Here is a 22,660-nt window from a genome sequence, read left to right as displayed (position 1 = left end):
AATTTATATTCAGTACATTTTCAGTTGCATATGGGTTATTTAATATTAATTTTGAAATGTTTATACAAGCAATTGCAGTTACAGAAGGTGAACATTTTGGATGGCATGATAAATCAACAATGAATAACAACATATTAATAATTATTGATAAGATAAGGAGAATAGTGGGTCAGAACTATTTACGAAATAAATCAGAAATTAGTTGGAGTGGGTCACATTTATTACAACAGTAGGGCGTCCTAGTACAGATAGTCACTCAGGCAAAAAATAAAATAAGAGGAGAGAGAGAGAGATTATAGTTCAGCACCTCAGCCCTTGATTGTTCATCTCAGAGTGAAAATGTTCCAGCATGTCATAAAGTGCAGCAGTGCACAGACTCAAGATCAAAAGCCTATTAGCTTGTTATTAAAAAGGTAGCTGAGACACACAGGAGACAGTTTTTGCTATTCCTTTCATCAAGCAGGAATATCAGCAAACTCCAAAAAATGTATTTTAGTGCACAAGTTTTCACAGCCCTCAAAAAGAGCAATCATGCAGATCAGGTAGTGTAATTCAGGAACGTGTTGGGTGCTTACTTTTCCTCTCCACCACTCATCTTTCTCCGGCCCAATAAATTAATGATGAATACAAATTAAAAAGAAATCTTCCCATCAGAAATATTTTTATTAACTTCTTCTTGGCTAAAATAAAGCTAATAAGTTTATACTTGTCAATTTCAAACTTTTCTGCTTCTATTTTTAACACAGAACTATGTCTGCTTCCCGCCAATCATTTGTTGCCAGTATTATTATTATTGGATAAATAACTAGTTGTTCTGCAAAATCATAGGCTTTCAAATGAATGATCACTCCGACAGACACTGTTTCATGATTTCCATTTCTCTTCAGCTCATTAAGCATTCCGCTCCTTGGAAAGAACACTTAAGTTGAAAGAAATGCCATTTACATTATTAACGTGAAGTTTATGCTGATTTTCCGTGCTGTCAGCCTTTCTCTACTGATACAACTTTAACAAGTCAGCTTTAGTATATATATATATATATATATATATATATATATATATACATATATATATGTATATTTCCTTCATAAAATATAGCTATTCACTAAGTCTAGCTACCTCTTTTTGTATTTCACATACTCACCACATGGTTCTCTCATTTCCTAGGCAGATTTGCAATTTTCTTCTGTCTCAGCTTCATATTAAAAAACTGAACAACTTCATTTCATTGCATTTGGCCTTGTACTTCACTGTCTCTCTGTCTGTTTACATAACAAACTGTTTTATATTTGATATCTGTATCTATCATATAGATAGATCAATACATGATATTTTGGGGTGCATGTGGGGCAATAATATTTACTGAATGCAATGTTCATATACAATCAGTTGTCCAAACATCACGAATTCTATATGTTTTCCCTATCAAATGTTTGCCAACCTTAAGTCCCTTTTTATAGAACTTAGATCCTATAGTTTCCCCATATATGTTTTCCCTATCGAAGGCTTGCCAACCATAAGTCCCTTTTTATAGTTCCCCATGTAGTGATACCTAACAGCAGGGGATGCCTACTCTAATGCACTCACCATTTTGTCACATAGGTTCATAGGTAGGTACTAGGCTATTGGCCCTAGGGCCTATATAATCCTAGCCAAACGGTACCCTGGCTTTTGCCACCCAAGAAAATTATTTTCCTGTGCCCCTGTCAAGCAGAGCCACAGAAGTGATCCCCAGGGTGAATTTCCTATCTCCCATCCAATCATCAAGATTTTTCTTGAAGAGTGCTAATGAGGAGCTTTGTTTGCTATATATAGGTAGTTTGTTCCAGAGTATGGGAAGTCTCTGAGACAGGAATCTATCCCTCTAGCATGTTCTGTTTATTGTGGTGACAAGGTTTAGGTCCCTAGAGCATGTAGCTCATAGGGATTGGGATTTCTTTACATGGAGCATGTCCAACAGCTCTGGGTTTGACATAGCTTTGTATGTTAGGCAGAGATCGCCTCTGAGTAGGCGATATGCGACAGAGTAAAGCTGGAGTTTTTTGAGACGGTCTGCATGGTGCATCTGTTTGAGGCTGGTAATCCTTTTTATGAGGTATTTCTGTGGCCTTTCCAGTTGTTGTAGATGTCTTGTGAGGTACATACCAAAAGGGGCGTTGTACTCTATAATGGGTCTAATGAGTGATGAGTAGAGAGGAACAATGACCTCTTTTTTCCTGGATGAGAAACCTTTTGTGATGAGGTGTGCCACGTAGAAGGATTTCCTGATTACTGTGGCGATGTGATTATCAAAGGAGAGACTACTGTCCACCTGTGTCCCAAAGTCTCTTATCACACTTTCGGTGTTAAGTAGACTACCGCCTATGTGGTAGTTCATGGGTACAGAGTTTTTACCAAAAGGGATGACAATGCACTTTTTGGCATTGAGCTTGAGGCCATGGCTTTGACACCAGGCATCTGTCTCACTGAGGCCCTTTTGTAGGATTCCCACATCGTTAGGAGATTTGATTATGGCTCCTATGGATCTGCAAACTTTGTTAGCCAAAGACCTTCTGTGTTAGCCTGTACTTCAGAGAAGTAGATACCAAACAGGAGAGGACCCAGGATTGAACCCTGTGGTACTCCACTTGTCACTGGTCTGAAGTTGGATTTAGAGTCTGCTACTTTCACAGTGTGGGTTCGGTCAGTGAGCCAGTTGGCAACCCATCTTGTGACATAGGGATTTATACCTAGTTTAGTGAGTTTGTCTATAATTCCAGAGTGGAGGATGGTGTTGAAAGCCTTGGCGAGATCTAGATAGGCTGTGTGTACCACCTTACCCTCATCTACAGCTTTGGTGACCGCTTCAAAGAAGTCTATCAGGTTTAGGAGACATGATCTGCCTTTTACAAACCCAAACTGGGTAGGGTCCAGAGTTTGGAGATTACCAATGTCATTGTTTATAAGTTTCATGATGATACGCTCCATAGCCTTGCAGACCAAGCTCATCAGGATAATGGGGCGGTAGTTCCCAGAGTCCGTGGTGGCTCCCCCTTTGTGGAGTGGGATAACCATTGCTGTGCACCATTCAGTGGGCACAAAGCCTGAGGTGAGGCTATGATTGAACATGGTACTTAGGTGGGGTGCCAGTTCGTTTTGTAGTTCATGTAGAACGCACCCTGGGATGTTGTCAGGTCCCATGGATGCTGTGTTCTTTGCTTTGGAGAGTGTGTTTTTTACCTGTGCAGCCATGATTACAGGTACTTTACATTCTTCTGGTATAGAGATGGGCCCTTTAGGGGATGAGAGAGGGGTAAAGTTAGCACTGAACCTATCTGCCAGGATGTCGACAATATCAGTTGGTTCTGCATATTTAGTGCCATTGTGCTGTAACTCAGAGCAGATCTGAGTGTTGCCATTGAGATTCTTGACATAGCTATAGAATGCTTTGTGGTTGTCTTTAGAATCAGTGGTGATTTTGTTTTCATAATTAGCTTTGGAGGATTTTATGAGGGATCTCAGCTTCTTACTGAGGCTGACCATGGAGTTCCTCCAATCATGGGATTTTACTCTTTTTTGAAACAGTTTCTTTCTTCTGTGGTAGAGTTTGTTTATAGCAGGGGACCACCAGATTGGCTTCCTTTTTTTTTGAGGATAGCATCTTGGTTCTGTTAGGGATTGCACAATCCATGCACTCGTGTAAGTGCTTATAAAGTGCAATCGTATAGGATTCAACAGTCATATCTCTATTGTCCGTCAGCATGGGTGTCGTGAAGTTTGCCACTTCTGTCTTAAGAAGCGTGAAGTTGTCTTTGGAGAATTTTTTTACGGTGGTTTCCCTAACGGGGGGGTGGGGCTGGGATGTGGATGTCTAGGGTGATTTGCTTGCAGTCGGAACTGACCAACGAGGAATTAACTTCTGGTGTGGAACACTGGTTGCCCATGCTGGTAATGACCAGGTCTAGGATATTGCTGCCCCTGGTGGGGGTGTGGATAAGTTGATCCAAGGCATTGGAATTTATGAATTCCAGAAAACGTTGAGCACAAGCGTTGGTACATGAGTAGTTTTCCCAGTTAATGGTGGGGTAGTTGAAATCACCCATTATTAGGATGTTAGGTTGTACCGTAATATTTTCCAGTGTATAACCAGAAGTTACCTTATACCAGTGGCTTGGGTGGTCTGGCCTCACTCCTTCCCTATCAAATGGCCATCTGCAGTTGGGCCCTGATTGTCTGCACATTAGGGAAAGTCATATTAGTGCCTAATAATCTTTCATTCTGTCACAGCATTAATGGCAGAATTCTAATTAGACCTGTTCCCTACCACTTTGTATGTTGGACATAGATGCCACTAAGACAGGAAGCACAACAGTGACCCTTCTGAATCTACAAAGGAATACGGTGTTTGGGATACTGTGCAAACTGCAACCTGTTGTATTATTTTACTGAGCCCCTGTCTTCCCTTCAGGGTCAACGCAGCAGTGGGTCAATCTGCAACCATCCTCTGACACTACTCCCCAGAGCAGGGTAAGTCAGAACTACCTGTTCATGCCTACCTCCCCTCCCTAGTTAATTTACTGCCAAGATCACTAATTGAGACTGGAACAAATGGACCAAAGGATTTTATCCCCAAGTCTATGAACCCAGCATCAAAACACCAAATTTAATGAAAAATTGAACCAGAAATTGCAACCAAAGGGTTGGAATCCTACATTTCTAAATATAATAAATATTAAAGTCAATCCACTTTGGAAATAAAAATAAGATATTATCCAATGTAGAGGTCTAATGAATAATCTAGAAACTTTTGTGAGTACATCCCTTCAGAAAAACATGATTCATTTATTTTACTTCATTCATGTATTCTGCTGTTCCTTAGAAAAGTGCAGCAGTTTTCTAATGTATCATTTGAGGTACTGGAATAAGTCTTTAGTCAGTGCCAACAAAAATCTTCAATTTCACTAATGCAGAACTGATTCCATTACTTGTCTCTCAGACAACAAATAAAGATGTAAAAACATTAGGTCAATGCGTGACTGTGTGGTTTTGTAGGAGACTTCATTTTACACAGCATCATTCTGAGTGATATGACCTTATGTAGAAATCAGACATGGAGCCCTGCCTCAGAATGACTTTGGTGTTATGTAGTTTTGACTCCTTGCCTGCTGATCATCAGCCTTCCTTCAACTAATCTTGGCCCCTTCATTCCCAATGAGTGACATCCGTAAACTGACTAGGGCAAGAGCCACCTTGGGGATGCCAACATCTTGGCAGGAATTAAGGCAGTCAGATCTCAGCCATCAGCAGATCATCAGACTCTTGCAGACATATGGCCAGCAGAGGTACTTGTATAACTCCTTCTTTGCACATAACACTTGACAGCTTAAAGGTCCACAGTGAAAGGCCAACATCTGTATTAACCCTGTCCCCTGTGGTCTTACAGCCCACACAAGTGGGCAGTTATGCCCCCACAGAGTTTAAATAACTTGCAATGAAGACATCATCCATCTAGACAGTAGGTGTTTTCACACAGGAATTGTTCCTGCATATGGGTTTTGTGCCAGGTGGATGGAAAACAGCTACAGTCATTCCCCAACAACTGGAGGGACCTTCCACAGACCCAAGTCTGACCAGCCTCAGATGCAAAGCCATGGAAAGAATTATCATGGAACTTAGGGAACCTCCAAACACTGGACCTGTTTCAGTTTGGATTAATTAAGGGCAGGTCATGCTTACTCAACCTAGTGGATTTTTTGAAAATGTCACCAAAGCAATGAATGAAGACAAAAATTATACACACCTCATATCTTGATCTGGCCAAAGCATTTGGCATAATTTTCCACTCAGTCATAGTAGAAAAGCTAAATAAGCTATGAATAAACCCCGTGTCACTCACTGCATTGTCAATTGTCTTACAGATATGATGCAGAAAATCAAAATAGGTGAAAGTTACCTCCACAAAGTGACCAGTCACTACTGGAGCCCCATATGATTCTGTGCTAGGACCTCTCCTGTTTGGCATTTATTTTTCTGAAGTAAAAGCCAATACCAAAGAGCTTTGGCTGACAAAGTTTGCAGATAACTGCAAGCCAGGAGCAGTCATTAAATTCCCAAATGACATAGCCATCCTACAGGAATCTTTGTCCAAATAAACAACTGGTGTCAAAATCAAGGACTGAAGCCAATGCCAAAAAATGCATTATCCTATCCATTGGGACATCATCTATCCCAGGGAAGTACCACATTAACAATATACCCCAAAGTGATGACCCAGTTGTTTGGATTTGGAAACATGTAGACAGCAACCTAATTTTTAAAGAATGTGTGTCAGTTGTTGTAAGAAAGCCCTTCTGTATTGCACAGCTTATAAACAAAGAGACTGCTTAGAGATCTAGGGATGTTATTGTCTCCATTTGCTCAGCTCTGTTAGGCCAATCATTGAATATAATGCCCCTTTGGCATGTATCTGTCCAGACACATGCAACAACTGGAATTCCCACAGAGGTATTTTACTAAAAGGATAAAAGGCCTATACAACATGTCTTACATGGACCAACTCAAAGCCTAGTCATTATACTTTGTATCCTACATACACTGCTGTGTTTGGCATACAAAGCATCCTCTGATCCAATACTGATGGATTCACAGCACATCAGTAAGTCAAATGGCATCAGAAATACTAAGTCTAGAGGTCTAAACTTCTTCTGCAGCATCAACAGAATGTTGCGGAGGGACAGGTATATCTTTTAGAGGCTACTGTTACTCTGGAACAGACTCCCCATCAAATAAAGCAAAGTTCATCCCTGTCCATATTCATCTTGGATCTATGGATGGGAAACAGAAAATATACTCCAGGATTGCCCCCGTGATACTAATGGACAGAGGCAGCTCCTATAGGCTGTTTCCCATGCATGGGACCCCTCAAATCATCTGTGGTATGATCCCAGTTATTGTCATTAGGGTAATATATTATCAACCGTGGAATAAGTAATGCTAATGTTTAACCAAATTGAATAGGTTAATTTGAGCACAAAAAGTAAAACTGGTTAGGCTTAAAATGGCCTGCAAGGGCAGCTAGCCTACTATTTGCCTATGAACCTATTTCAAAGAAGGCCATAGACACTCCTCTTGGTGGCTGATATGAGCACCTGTGTCACTGTTATGGCATATTACTCTAATAGGTTCATAGGTAAATACAAGTATAGCAGTCTGAAGAGTATTACAAGCCTGGCCAAAAACCAAAGATCAGAATCAAACCATGTACCTTAGATCTTGTGGTTAAGACCTTAACTATTATGCTAACCCTCTCCTATTACATATTTAGAGAGACCTAACATCTCCAACTTGGTAACACCAAACCCATTCACTCAGCTTTTGTCTGTATATGTCTCTCAGCTTGAGTGGTAAGGGTGGGCACATTGCAGATCGCCATTCAAGCCCACCCTTCCTGCCTGGATCACTCAGTGCCTATGCCTTGGACTTGGGTCATTTGGGACATTGGCAGGCCTTTTCTTACTCTCTGCCATGGAGTTGGCCAATGGCAGTAATTAAATATCAGACAGCTCTGCAGTGCAGAGAGATAGAACCATCACTGCTAACCAGAAAACTTACATTTTGGTGATGTCTCAGGTTCAGGAGAAGATAATCAGAAGAGTAGAAGCATGAGCTTCTAAGAGGAAGAGATGGGTCTGATCCATGTCCAGTAATGCCACCTGAAGAGAGACAAGGAACTGCATTTTGCTGTATAACAGGGACTAAGTGAATATGATCCCAGGTGAGGGGTATTCACACTGTATCAAACAGCACAAATAAAGGGAAGTGTAAAAGAATCACATTAGTGTTTACTTAAATGGGTAATGAACATATTCCCCTGGCTATCAAGTAAACAGATACAGATAAAAATTAAATATTTTATCTCAGACAAAAATGATGGACTGTCCAGGGCCAGGTTTCACTCCCACCACTTACACTTAAAATGTTGATCCATGACGCAAGTCCACTACAGACAGAGAGGACACCCCCAAAATGCAGTGATGCGGGTAAGATAGCTACACAAGACAGACTGAAGAATAAATGGTCCCAAAGCTCAGTGACTATGACATAGCAGTTAGGCTATAAAAGCCACAACATTATTTGAAACTATTATTATGAGGAAAACAGGCCAAAATGTTACATAGCATTTTAAATATTAGACCGCCCTCATGACAACTACTGGAAGGTCTGCAAGCATGCAACGTGTATTTGTAATAGTCAGACTGAATCCACTTTATTTCTCATACTGCACCCAAATAATTATTACTTCAGGTGGTTTTGAAGTATGCTATAACTCTATAACTAACAGGTCAGTGTGGCTGATACTTTATATACAGCAAGCCAGACTGCACAGGTCACCTGAATTTTATGTGTTCAGTAGTCAGTTTTGAAAAGTCTGTATGAGCAATGCATTTCAGGTTTTACGTGAACCCTAAAAAATGTCACTGTTTGTATCCATTATTTATAACTATCTGATAATTCAATTAGGTGTAGTTATCCACATGGGATCCTTTACAGACATGGCAGGTACAAAGTAAAACAAAGTAGAATAGTTTATACAAGGCAGTGTGTGGCTATAACCATCATACATTGTAAAACATCCTAAAAGAGGCACAACAAAGCAAAAAAGACAAAATATGCAAATCAAGACAGACATATTACTGGTTTCACATTGTAGTCAATAGTTATCACGTGACTCAGCTATGCATATTACCAAAAAATAATACAGGACTAATTTTATGAAGTCATTAGTTAATACAGAGTCATAACTATGCAGGACTGTCAGTGTAGCCAAAAAGATAAATTGCCGTAGAGAATGGCTATGCCAGTACTTTGATCACTGACCACCTGAGAGTGTGGGTTCTGCTTATCCAATCCCTTCCTCTTTGCTAAGAGGAGAAAAGGGACAATTATAAAAATACCAAATGGATAGCCCTGAAAATGACTGATAGGAGGCTGCAGACCTTAAAAAGTTTTGTTTCAAAAAATGAATTTTTCTTGCTGATCCAGCCCACTTGGAGCCTGTAAAAGGATTTAATCCTATGTTGAAGGCAGCTTGTCTTCTCTCAGTAAAGCCTGGAGACGGTTTATGAGTTGAAATCCAGATCCTTTATTAGTGATGATGGCTGACTGCTTTCCTCATTTTTGGATTACAAATCAAGTCCCTTTCCCTCAATGAGCAATCCTCCTGGACGTTCCAGATGGTGAATGAAGTGTTTGCTGTTCTTTAGTTTGGTAAACTGGAATGGGGCTATTCATTTCTAACACCTGTTGGAAATCATGCAGCTATGCAGTAGGGAGCACAGCTGATTTTTCATAATGTTTATTGGGTTTATTCCCCATGCTTGTGTTGACTCAGACTTACTATGTATAAATATCATGAGGTGTAGGTAGAAACTCCACAAGTGGGAGTTACAAGATGGCCACCCTGCATGCCAAAAACACGTATGTATTTTCCAGTTGCTTTTTATGGTGTGTGTGTGTGTGTGTGTGTGTGTGTGTGTGTGTGTGTGTGTGTGTGTGTGTGTGTGCGTGTGTGTGCCCGTGCCCACGCACGCGTGCAAGTGTTTGTGTGTGTGTGTGTGTGTGTGTGTGTGTGCGCGCGTGTTTCGTAGGACCAGCTTTAGGTCAACTGGTGCCCTAGGCAGAATGGCTCCACATTACCCCCACACACCAGCCAGTCCCTCCATTCTGGTCTACCTACACCAAATAAATACTGGAAAAGTGCCCCTGCTAGAGCAGCGCCCTAGGCAGCTGCCTAGTTGGCCTATCCCTAAGGCTGGCTATGCATGTTTGTACACATGCAAGTGTATGTTTCTTTTGCTTACATGCACCTCTCTATGATAGTCTGAATATAGGATGTTTTTCACTTAGCAAGACATGATCAGTGATCGTGCATTAAGTAGGCGAACAGTAAAGTGTTCTACTTCAAATTTGCATTCCTCTCATTGCAAAGTCATGTGTACTCAGGTCTTACTATAAAGTCAAATGTATTCGGTCTTCCTTCAGTCATACGTACTTAGTCTTATTACAAAATCATATGCATTTAGTCTTAAGATATATGAAAAGTCAGGGCAATGGGTATTTCAGTCAGAGAGCAAGGCAATCTATTTGGAGATGTAATTCCAATGCACACAGCTCTTAAAATTTACAAGATGAAACTCCGGGTGCAGGAAATACAGATTTCAAAGCAGTGACCTCGTGTTTTCAGACAAAAACACTGCAGCTGGTGAGAGAGGAGAGAGCTGATGTCTGACAAATAGTTGAGAAGGGTTCCATCAAGAAATGGTTTATTTTTTTGTGAACAAAGGAACTGCCTGAACCCCTGAGGAATTCTCCTCATCTTGCCTGCTGGAAGAACAGGAAGGCAAGTTTCTCTCCTAGAATAATAAGCAGCTACATAATTTCTGTTAATGACCTGGGCTGCTTTTTTCTGCAGGATTATGCTGGTATAGCATATCTTTTTATTTTACTCTGTGAGACTTTGCAACACTAAATTAATGTACCAGAGTTACTGTGACTTAAAACAGGGGTGCCAATCATTAAGCTTGCAAATTTATACTCTTTTAACACTGATTTTATTTTCCTGAAAACACAGATACAGTATTTTTAAATCTCAGGAAAGGATGCTGAATACATTTGGCAACATCTGCCATGGTGAACAGCATACATCCAAAAATAATTTGAGATTTCACCCTCCCTCATGCAGAATCATGTCACATATTTAGCTAAATGATTCTTAGGCAGTCTCAGGGGATCTTATCCGTAGTTATTTTAATCTAAACTCCCCAACAGGTTTCTTTTGGTAGGTCACAGTGGCAAAAACAAAACGGGTCAGTGCTGTTGAATGTTTCGTTTGTGTGTGTGTGTGTGTGTGTGTGTGTGTGTGTGTGTGTGTGTGTGTGTGTGCACGTGCATGTGTGTTTGTGCTACAGAGAGAGAGAAAGGGAGACAGACTGTAGTATACTGTTGCACTGGCAACAGTGTGAGAAAAAAGTGCATAATCTACCCTTGCATATCTTTATTCTGTTTTCACACACACACACATTCACACACACACACACACACACACACACACACACACACACACACACACACACACACACACATATAATTCAGAAAATGCAGCACAGTTGTAGAAAAGACGTAAAATAAAAGGTATAGTTTGGCTAACAGTTTATTTACTATATATTTTTTTCAAAGTTAAAAGCATCTGTTTTCTTAAATGTAAACTAGAAGCTTACCTACTGTGAGTGACTGGGATGCCAATACTTTCTGATGGTGAACACAGCTTCAAAACTGTGCTTCATGCATCCCAGTTAGCCTTGATTTACCAAAGTAATTTTTATACCATTCCATCATGAGTTAATACCATGAGTAGCATGCTAGGTATATGGGACAAGCTGGTCAGCTACGCCAGGAGCCATATCCTGTAAGTAAAACTATTCAAAGAGGTCTTCATCAAAGAGGCTATTAGAACAGATGTGACAAGTGGTAACTCTATCATTGTACAAGGTTCAATGCAGTCCATAGGGCAGACATGTGACAAGGATATATATATATATATATATATATATATATATATATATATATATATATATATACTGATAGTATGCAGTGCTATGCAGTATTAGTATTTTTTATAAATATGTATTTAATGTGATATAGGAAATGACATGGACATCTCAGATGCCGTATACTAATTTACAGGTAGGGAGGAAGCTGTTTTGCATATTTACATACCTTCGTGCAGGATGCTGAATGGACATGCTTTATCCACAAATTTGGCCACAAGAGGTAAAGTGAATTTAATATTTATATGGAGAATTTTATGTAACCATTAAAGCTTCAGTTGGGAGAAAGTGAAGTACCTTAGTAAAAAAATCATTCAGGTATTATAAAAACATGCACATTCCAGATACAGTGATTGTGAGTCAGAACTGTATCCAGATCTTAGAGCTGTGAAGCAGGAAACTTAACACTTTAGCAACTGTACCATTCTAGTGATGAGGTGAAGTAACCCAGTAATGGAGTATTATTAACAAGAAATATTAACACTAAACTGCTTCCTGTAGTCCAGGGTTTGATTCCTTCAGCCACCATTTGCCTACTGTGTGAATCTGAATAAGTTACTTAACCACTCAGTGCTCCTGAGCTGAGACTGAAAATGTCAGTGCTGATCAGTGCTCAATCCCAGTTAAGAAATTCAACAAATGCAGGAAAATGTTATCAGGCGAATGGTAGTTTCATAAACAGCATCTTATAAGAACATTAAAAATAAAATAGCCACTTCAGTTTAAAAGTACTTACCAGCCATGCAGTGCTGCTTATTATCACAAATATATTGCCTTCTTCTGTCAGTTCTGTTTGCAAAGCTATCCACTAAAAATTCATTGGGTTAAATTATACAATATTGTTTATATTCTGTCTTAATCTTTTTGATATGTGTGAAAAATTAAAGAGAAAATTCTCAGAAATGTAACTATTATGTGAACATGTGCTTTTCAAGCTTTTTTGTTTTTGTGTGTTAAGATGCCTGCGCTTTATGACAATTGCATATCTGCAGCTCTGACAGATGTAGACAGTTAATGACCATGGACTCTGACTGAGAAGTATCATAACAAATGAATAAAAGAATGTAATGCTGCACCTTGTTTAAGGAATGATCCCTGATTGATCCCACCTATGTTTCTGTGGTACTGCTCCTAAAAAGCAAAGTCTGTTTCAGATCAAGGCCATATACTATACAAAGCTAAAAAAGTCAGCCAGTACAACAAATTAGACATATTGCAGACACTGCAGAGGTTCCACTGTGTATGAAAGAATCAGTCTATTAATCTGCCGGCAATTTATATTCGTTTGGACCTACCATAGGTTCATAGGTCCATAGGTAGGTACTAGGCTATTGACCCAAGGGCCTAAGTAAGCCTAACCAACAAGTTCCCTAGCTTATGCCACCCAAGAAAGTTAATTTCCTGTGCCCTGTCGAGCAGAGCCACAGAAGTGATCCCCAGGGTGTATTTCCTATTCCCCATCAACTCATCAAGATTTTTCTTGAAGAGTGCTAATGAGGAACTTTGCTTGACATAGATGGGTAGCCTGCTCCAGAGTATGGGAAGCCTCTGGGACAGGAATCTATCCCTCCAGCATGTCCTGTTTATTGTGGTGACAAGGTTTAGGTGCCTAGAGTGTGTAGCTTTGAGGGATTGGCATTTCTTTAGGTGTAACATGTCCAACAGCTCTGGGTTTAACATAGCATTATATGTTAGGCAGAGATCTCATTGGAGTAGGCGATATGCTACAGAGTAAAGCTGGAGTTTTTTGAGATGGTCAGTGTAGGGCATCTGTTTGAGGCCAGTAATCCTCTTTGTGAGGTACTTTTGCACCATTTCCAGCTGCTGCAGATGTCTTGTGAGGTACATTCCAAAAGGGGTGTTGTACTCTACATTGGGTCTAATGAGTGCCAAGTAGAGGGGAACAATGACCTTTTTTTTCCTGGATGAGAACCCTTTTGTGATAAGGTGTGCCACATAGAAGGATTTCCTGACTACTGTGGTGATGTGATTATCAAGGGAGAGACTACTGTCCACCTGGGTCCCAAGGTCTCTTATCACACATTCAGCGTTAAGTAGATTGCCATTTATGTGGTAGTTCATGGGTACAGAGTTTTTACCAAAGGGGATGACAATGCACTTTTTGGCATTGAGCTTGAGGCCATGTCTCTGACACCAGGCATCTGTCTCAGTGAGGCCCTTCTGTAGGAGATCTACATCATTTGAGTATTCGACTATGGCTCCTAGTTTCCAGTCATCTGTGAACTTCATTAGCCAGAGGCCTTCTGTGTTAGCCTGTACTTCAGAGAAGTAGATACCAAACAGGAGAGGTCCCAGGACTGAACCCCGTGGTACTCCACTTGTCACTGGTTTGAAGTCAGATTGGGAGTCTGCAACTTTTACAGAGTGGGTTCTGTCAGTGAGCCAGTTGGCAACCCATCTTGTGACGTAGGGATTTATACCTAGTTTAGTGAGTTTAGCTATAATTCCAGAATGGGGGATGGTGTCAAAAGCCTTGGCGAGGTCAAGATAGGCTGTGTGAACCACCTTACTCTTGTCTACGGCTTTGGTTACTGCCTCAAAGAAGTTGATCAGGTTCAGAAGGCATGATCTGTCTTTCACAAACCTGAACTGGGTGGGGTCCAGAGTTTGGAGGTTTCCAATGTCTTTGTTTATGAGTTCCATAATGGCATGTTCCATGGCCTTGCACAACAGGCTCGTCAGGCAGGTACATCTGTTTTTTCGTCCATTCAGTCATTGTGTTTCGTTACCCATTGTAGTGGGTCCCAGCTTTTCAAATGGCTATCCTTATTTAGCTTTTCTGGGAACTGTCAAACTTTAAAATAAGCTGTAATAAACAAAGGGTGTCAACACTATTCATCGGTGATATCTTGCAACATTAAGGCAGAAGTGAATTTCTCATCAGACCTAACCCTCCCCTTTAGATCATTCAGTTGACTATAATTATTACGACCAGTCCTTACAGTCACCATAACAACATATAAAATATCTGCCATTTTCCAGAGGTATGGATGTCTTCCTGTATTTCAAGGTTCAGAGTTAGTACAGATTGTTGTATTCCCTTCAGCTGAGCAAAGCAAGAAAGACATAACAACAGCAGATAGTATGCAGAAGACCACATAGATTAAGATATACTACACAACATGCTAGAAAGTCACCTGTCAGCCTTTCCAGAACTTCTTATGCAACAACAGTAGCTGTGTACTGCTGCATCAGTTTCAGCTGATTAAATAGATAAGGACATAATGACAGCACATTTTACATAAAACCTTACTCCGAGCAGGGTGCACTACAAAATGTCACTCCCCCTAAAAGATCTGTCAGCCCTCCCAAAATTACTTGGGATGCAACAGCTTTTCTGTATTTCAACTATATTTGTCACCATCTTTCCATCCTTCATTCAGCAGACTCCTTTCTATCTCCTACTTGCATACCACCTGTTAAACTTTGAGCTCAGACCCCTATATGATAAATACCCTTTACACATGGACATCTGTGCCGCTAGCTGCTCTTACCCCTTAGTAATGTATAAGGCACATACAATTGCTTAGGCACCATTGTGTTGGGAAATTAGTCTAAATGCTGTGGTGTGCAAGAAGAACTCAAGCATTGTTTTAAAGAGCTTCCGTCTTTTTCAATCAAGCCCAGACCAGATCCTTTTCTAGTACATTTGAGCCTGTACTGAACATATTAGAAATAAATCTGCCTAACTAGTGCCTTCTCCCAAGATATGGATGTGTCAGAGGTCCTGTTTTTCATAGTTCAGAGTGGTACTGCTATGATTTTTGTACCTGTTGCCTGATTTGCATTTTACTACCGAGTCATATATACAGCTGATAAATAATTCTATAGCAAATTTTTGCTTAGTCTTACAGGTGAAGTATACTGAACACTTCACTACTTAGCTAGAATGGTGGCAATTAAAGGACAGGGAGACACCAGCTACCATGCTACTCAATCAATATCCAAATGATACTAATTAACACACATGACAATCTGCAGAATGATCTGGCCAGTGAGAGGCAGATACCAGTAGCTTGACAATCTACAGCACTAAATAATACCCATTTATCAAATAATCCATAATGTATGAATAAATAACAGCAACATGATTTTAAAACTGACAAAAATAAATAAAAAATTGGCAAATGAAGAAGAGATAAGACTGACACAAGTTAAATATTAAATGGCATATACATCTGAAAAAAAATAGAAAATAAATTGCACAGATGAAATATTTAAAAGAAAACCTCTGACTAATCATAACTAAATGACTTGACTGACTCTATTGAAGTTATACAAACAGATGTAGAACAGCAGTTTACATAGATGTTGACAAAACAAAGTCTTCCAGCAGGATTGATTTTACACACTCCTCAGTCCAAAATATATTAGTTTAATATTTCTTTCCCAATGGAACAAGGCATAATTATGTAAGTTTTTTTCTTTCTTACAGAAAAAAACAGAAGAAAATAAATAGAAGATTTCATATACTGCTGTCCACTTTGTCGTTTTACAACCTTAACTTAGAATTCCCAGAATTTTTACAACTTCCCCTACACTTATAAGCAAGTAATTAATCCTTCCTTGGTTAATGCATTTTTAGCAGAATAATTCTAGTTACAGAATTTTGGGTTGGAGATACCTGTGAGGACAAGGTTAGGTCATCCACCAAGGTGTCATACTGTGGCTATCCAAGGAGATCTATCACCAGATCCCCTCCATTTCTTTCTGAAACATACTACAGGTACTGAGTACCAGGACCTCTCTGTCATGAAATGGTTTTATCGTGTTAACATGTTAGAGTTTGCTCACCTGCCTGGCAATTCTATTATGTAGTTAATGTTACTCATCTTCTTCACAATAGTGAAAGAACCCCCCCCTCCCCGGGCTGCTTGGAGCTTGTTGTGTCTAACAAGAATAATCACCCTCACCTTTGGCCCTGCAGAATGCTCTCTGGCTCCAAATGCTCTGTCTTACCAAACTTTTGGCTGCTGTTCTACTTGTCTAGGTACTCCAAAGCCATCTCCTTGATCTCCCTTAAGTGCAGTCCATAGTCTACTACAGACCCCTTGTGGGAATTACACTCACCCTCCACTCATCACAAATTAAATCCAGGGGCCCTACACCCTGTGATCATATAGCAGCTTAAAGGGCAATGAACCTGTGGATTCCTGGGACACCTCCCTGTAGACAAAGAGAAGGTGGGGCTGGTACATTCATAGGTTCATAGGTTCATAGGTTGGTACTAGGCTATCGCCCTAGGGCCTATACAAGCCTAGCCATAACAATTCCCTGGGTATTTCTTCCCACAATATTCACTTCCCTGAACCCCTGTCTAGCAGGGCGACTGACGTGATCCCCGGGGTGAATTTCCTATCTCCCATCCAATCATCAAGGTTCCTTTTAAAGAGGGCCAAGGAGGCACTCTGCTTGACATGTATGGGCAGTCTATTCCATAGTATGTGGAGTCTCTGGGTCAGGAATTTATACCTCCAGCATGTTTTGTTCATTGTGATGACAAGGTTTAGATCACTGGAGCATGTGGCTCTGAGGGATTGGGATTTCTTTAAGTGTAGCATGTCCAACAGCTCAGGGTTTGACATGGCCTTGTAGGTTAAGCAGAGATCGCCTCTGAGTAGACGATATGCCACAGAGTATAGCTGGAGTTTTTTTAGGTGGTCAACATGGGGCATCTGCTTTAGGCCTGTGATTATTTTAGTGAGGTATTTCTGCGGCCTTTCCAGCTGTTGCAGATGTCTTGTGAGGTACATACCAAACTGGGTGTTGTACTCAGTAATGAGTCTAATGAGGGATGAGTGCAGTGGGACAATGACCTCCTTTTTTCTGGATGAAAAGCCCTTAGTGATGCGGTGGGCCACATAGAAGGATTTCCTGACTGTTGTGGTGACGTGGTTATCGCAGGTGAGACCACTGACCTCTTGAAATGGTCTGCAAGTACCCTCAACAGAGTCATCAGTCTAGGGTTAAACCTCCCCACCAAACTATTGTTCTGTGGGTGGTAGGGGGTAGTCCTTAAAGGCTTCCACAAACAGGTCAGCAGGTCTGTAACAAAGCTGGCATATCTATTTCTTAGTATTTCTCTAGGAAAAGAAACTACTCTGCTAAAATGTCTCACAGAACATTTGTCACCTACTAAATTAAATCGAAGGCAGCGCCACTACAGTTGGGTACTGACTGGCATAATCCACCACCTCCAAACATATATTTCTTACTTGTGGAGCTTAAGGTACTAAGAGATGCCACAATTCCCATAGCTACTCGCTGCAATAATTCTTGAATGACAGACAAATACATCAAAATAGATTTAACTTTACCTTCTGCTTTGCCAGGCGTGGGGCACTATTCACAGGTGTTACAGTACCCTGTCATATCCTTTGCAGTCCTTGGACAAAATCACTTTTGCATAGGTTGTCTTTTAATATCCTTTAAAACTATATGGTCAGCAAAAGAGATATCATGGGCTGTGGACAAAAGTGTCTGTCAATAGGCCCTAAGAGCTATCAGCTGCTATATAACTTCTGCCTCTAGCCCTCTTTCAGGGGTCCACTGTCAGTACAACTCTTTGCCCCAGCATATGGGCTTTCCTGCCCTTGACTATCAGTAGCTTGCTTGGCTACCTTCCCCAAGTTCTGTAAGGTAGGGTCTTAGAGCTGAACCTACCTCAGCTCCTTATTGTGACCCTCAGTAGCTCCCCTTGCAAAGGAAGTCTGGTACTTTTTGACAGTGGGTGGGTTTGGTGTAATGGTTAAGGTCTTTACCTGATATGTACAAGATACAGGGTTTGATTCTGACCTTGGATTATTGACTAGGCTTAAAATGACCCTTCAGAGCAGTTAGCCTAGTATTTACCTATGAACCTATGAACAGTGGTGCCTCAACTTTAGGCTGACTACCACCATCTAACTCTCCTTAAAGTAATCCCTTCCAAGGAATGAAAGTACTTGCTATCTGCTGTGGTTCACTTCATTGCTTGCTGCTACTGACTTCTGCTGGGGTATCTTGAAGTTCAGCCACCTACTGGCTTCCTTGTCCTCTTCCAAATCCTGCTAAATTCTGGCCATACATACCTGGAAAGGTGTCCCTTCCATGGAAATAAATGGAATGAATTGCCCAGACAATCGCTGTTCCTTCTTAAACACTGCAGGCTTAATAGTGGTTGTATCTGAGGTTGTCTATTTTTTGACAATGATGTCTTTCCCCTTCACTGTGATAGGATACAGATGCTTGCAGTAGTCCAGTACAGTGGTTGCCACTCCAGACAGCCCTTCATTGTCATAATGCTCACCCTGCTTACAGCTACCTAAGACTTTTGCCCCTGCCTCCACCATAGTGGACAGTGCCACTGAACATGCCCCTTTTGGTCCCACTTTAAAAATCTAAGGCTAAGACTTGGGTTTATACTGGAAGCTGCATCTTCCCCTTTACCTGTGGAACACACTGTGATGGCTTCATCTGCCACTGAGGGCTTTCCTATACCCATGTGCAGTGTTGTATCCCTTTCCTATGCAGTTGCAGCTTAAGAGCTACCTAAATGGCTGCCTTCATCTCTATTTCCTTGACATTATTACTTTTCTGATCCTCATTTCTTCAGGCAATGTACTGAAGGTTTGTTCCCTTACCAAATGTTCTGCAAGCATTTGAGAAATGGTGACTTTATAGCCATCATCCATCTATGAAAGCAAGTGCTGATTTCTGCAATTTATTCTCTCATTCTGTCATCTGTCTTTCTTCTGTACTTTCAGAATTTCTTCATGTATGCCTCAGGAGTCAGTTTAAAATATGCAAATATATATTCTGTAACTCTATGATAATGTAATCAATTGGGTTTGTGAGTTGAATGCAATGCTTTTTCTGTGAATAGAGGAATTAAAGACCTCACTCACTGACCTTGGTCAACTTGGTATTGATTGCATTGCCTTACCACCCTCTCAGTTATCCAAATAAAAATAAAAATTGTCTCTCTCTCTCTTCTAATTGTGGGAAACGTTTTGCACTGACAAAGAAATTTAAGGTTTGACTTTCCTACCCCCTCAGGTTCTGTGCCCCTGCTGAGGATGACCATCTCTTGCTTGTGCTAGCACTACTTTACTCTCCTCTAATTTCAGCTACTGCAGTCTCTCAGCTGTTAAAGGTTCAGATGTTTCATTTCCACTGCTGGTCTCTGTATTTCCAGATGGGTTTTGAAGTCCTCTAAGAAAGGCTGAGATTGCCCTTAGTCTGCCTCCTGCAATCCACAGCCCATGCTAGGCTGTATCCAGGATTAGTGGGCAGCATTCCAGCTGCACACAGTGGTACCTCCATGTCTTCCTTGGTCACACTGGCATTCAAGATTCCTTTAGCTTTACACTCTTTACTCAGCTGTGACACTGACATCTTAGTATAGTTGTCAGGAGAGCACCTTTCTGCTTGCTTTCCTACCTATTCTAACTGAAAAATAGCATTACTGCTGTACAAAACTGAACCTCTGCAGATTTACTCTGTAGCTATGAGGGTACACAGACCTTTGGTGACAAGGCTACTTTATAGGCTAAATAATTTAAATTCCAGTATTCTCACTAGTGCCAGTTTGAATATGGTTGTCAGGCAGATGGGATATGAATCCACCCACAGACAACCAACCATACCTCTTAACCTCTTAGAGAAACAAATCTGGACAAAGCCTAAAATGATTGGGGGACAAATAGAGAGAGATTTGAAATATTGCTCTTACAGACTCAGAAAGTTGATAGAATAATAGGTTTTGCATTAGCATGAATTTTCTGAAGGATGTGGAGTCTTAAACCGTGGAGTTTTAAACTCAAATGTTTATCATAATTTAATGACTTCAATCCTCAGCTATTTGCCAGAAAAGTACAGATATTAGGAAGAACACACCAAAAATATGAGGCAAAAATCTGGACAGTTGAGAGGTATGCAACCAATGCATGTAAGGATCAGTGTACAGTCAGAATATAAAGTGCAATTTTTAAGTATGAACCAGGATTTGTGTGTCAAGTTCTAGTCACATGTGTGGGACACATAATTTACATTAGTATTTGCATTCAGACTTTGCAACTGTCCAAACATTTGCACACTGTGTCCGGTTTATTTATTTTCATTACATTTCTCAATGAAAAATTTCCAAGCTGGGAAGTCTAATTTTCAGTAATGTCCTGTGGAGAATCAACTCCAAAAATAAAGCAAAGGTATACAATTTAATTTTAATTGCAAAGTAGATCAGACAAAAACAAAAAGTTTCCCACTTGTTAATTGACAAATATAAATAATTTAAAACAAAAGAGGATGTTAGGTTAATGCAAGCATGGACATTATTCAGCATGCCATTAGCTATAAATAATTTGTTTTATATGGAACTGTCTATTAAGCTGGCAAATGGTCAAAGTATGAAAACTAATTATTTCCCCATTTTAGACAAATGAATACATATTTCAAAATAACAACTTTAAATATTATTTAGCTTAAATAATGTATAAAATGAATAATGTTTTCTTCACATTTACTTTTTCAATTTTGTTTCTTAAGATATAAAGTTATGTTTTATCCTTTTTATTATAAATTGCTGGTCAGCAGTTTCAGATAAAAGGTATTACACAAAGAGGTCATTTATGTGTTTATTTTTCAGAGGAAGTTTCATTAAATGACTGCGGTCCATTTTCAGTCATGATTCAGTCACAGTTAATAAGTGAAACAGAAAACATCATTTACAGCCAAAAAATAACAGTTATCTTCACAGTAATGTTTGCAGTAGTCCTCAAAAATGGAATATCCATTTATCAATGTTAGCAAAAGCAACTTAGCTAGCTCACAGTAATAGAAGACATTGTCTAAACATGCTAGTGACTTAGTTCCAAAGATTCCAGTAGGATCCACTGAAACATATGTTAACCTGATGCATTTTTGTGCAGCAGATATACATGGTATACTGTACTACTCCTTGCAGTTTACCTTGGGCAAATTCACTTCATTCAATTTAAAACAGACGTGTTTTCACTTAAGAAGATTATAAATATGCATTGGTCTGCTGTGTTTGGCTCTTTTGGTATCTTGGATACTTTGGGAAACCTAACACGATGTATGTATAAAAACAAGGAAGTAAATGCACACACAGCCAGGAAATGGAACAGCTTGTTGTAAGTTCACCAAGGCAGATTCAGTAAATCCAGGTAGGCACCAAACGAATTCAAATAATTCCTTTATTCAGAACCACAGAATGACTTCTTTGATGTATAAAAACAACAAAAATTTAAAAGCAAATTGGGAAAGAAATGATGCCCATCAGATTGCACTGCACATTCAAAGTGGTATGAAATGTTGTGGTGCCTGTAAGCAGGGCAGGTATATACTGCAAGGCACCCACCTGGTTGTAACAGGTTATCCCAAGATAATTTCCCTGACGGGGCATTATAATTGCAATGCTAAGGGGTTGTCTACATTGCATTCTGTAGTTCCTGCTCTGCCTTCTTTATCAATAAGACAGTGGGGCCTTTAACAGGAATTATCAACATGAGTATGCTATCAAGGAGGCTAGGGATGTGAATGCACTGTACAAACATTCTTTCCACTGTCACAATTTTAAAAAGTTTGCCTTCACTATAAGTTAGCCCTTTTCATAGGGATGGTGACTGCGAGCTGACCCTTGAACAAAGGGAACTATACTGGCAAATACTGCTTAATGCTTGCAGCCCCACTGGTATTAATGGTCTTATTTCAATTAAAGCAATTTAAAAACAAAGGCTGCTAAGATATGAAAAACTAGGATTTTTATAAATTTAATACATTTATTAAAGCTTACCAAGTTGTTTTAATACTGTATGCTGATAAACTTTTGTTGTATTTTGTATATATTTTTGAAACTTGTTTTGTAAGTACTGTCACTTTAAATGGAATAGGGCTTGGCACCCTTAAGGTTATATAACCTACCAGAACAGTTGCTAATTTGTTTCTGAAGAAGTTCCTATTAGAATGAAAGTGCTTAAACTTGATTGTTTTTAAACATTAAACCTGGTTTGCAGTCCAAGTGACACTGGTATGCCATTATTTTTTTATTTTTT

General features: G+C 39.9%; 1 protein-coding gene across 1 annotated transcript in view; it reads right to left on the bottom strand.

The window, feature by feature from the left end:
* LOC122800499 (calcium/calmodulin-dependent protein kinase type II subunit alpha-like) overlaps positions 1 to 22,660 on the bottom strand; it is a 1,292,092-nt gene that overhangs the window by 651,700 nt on the left and 617,732 nt on the right. The gene's annotated exons all lie outside the window — the stretch shown is intronic.

The sequence above is a fragment of the Protopterus annectens genome, chromosome 4.part0 (assembly GCF_019279795.1).
Source record: "Protopterus annectens isolate FY-2018-M chromosome 4.part0, PAN1.0, whole genome shotgun sequence".
In the NCBI taxonomy this organism is placed as follows: domain Eukaryota; kingdom Metazoa; phylum Chordata; order Ceratodontiformes; family Protopteridae; genus Protopterus; species Protopterus annectens.
Note: the sequence above shows the minus strand (reverse complement) of the source record. Positions and strands in the feature narration are given on the sequence as shown.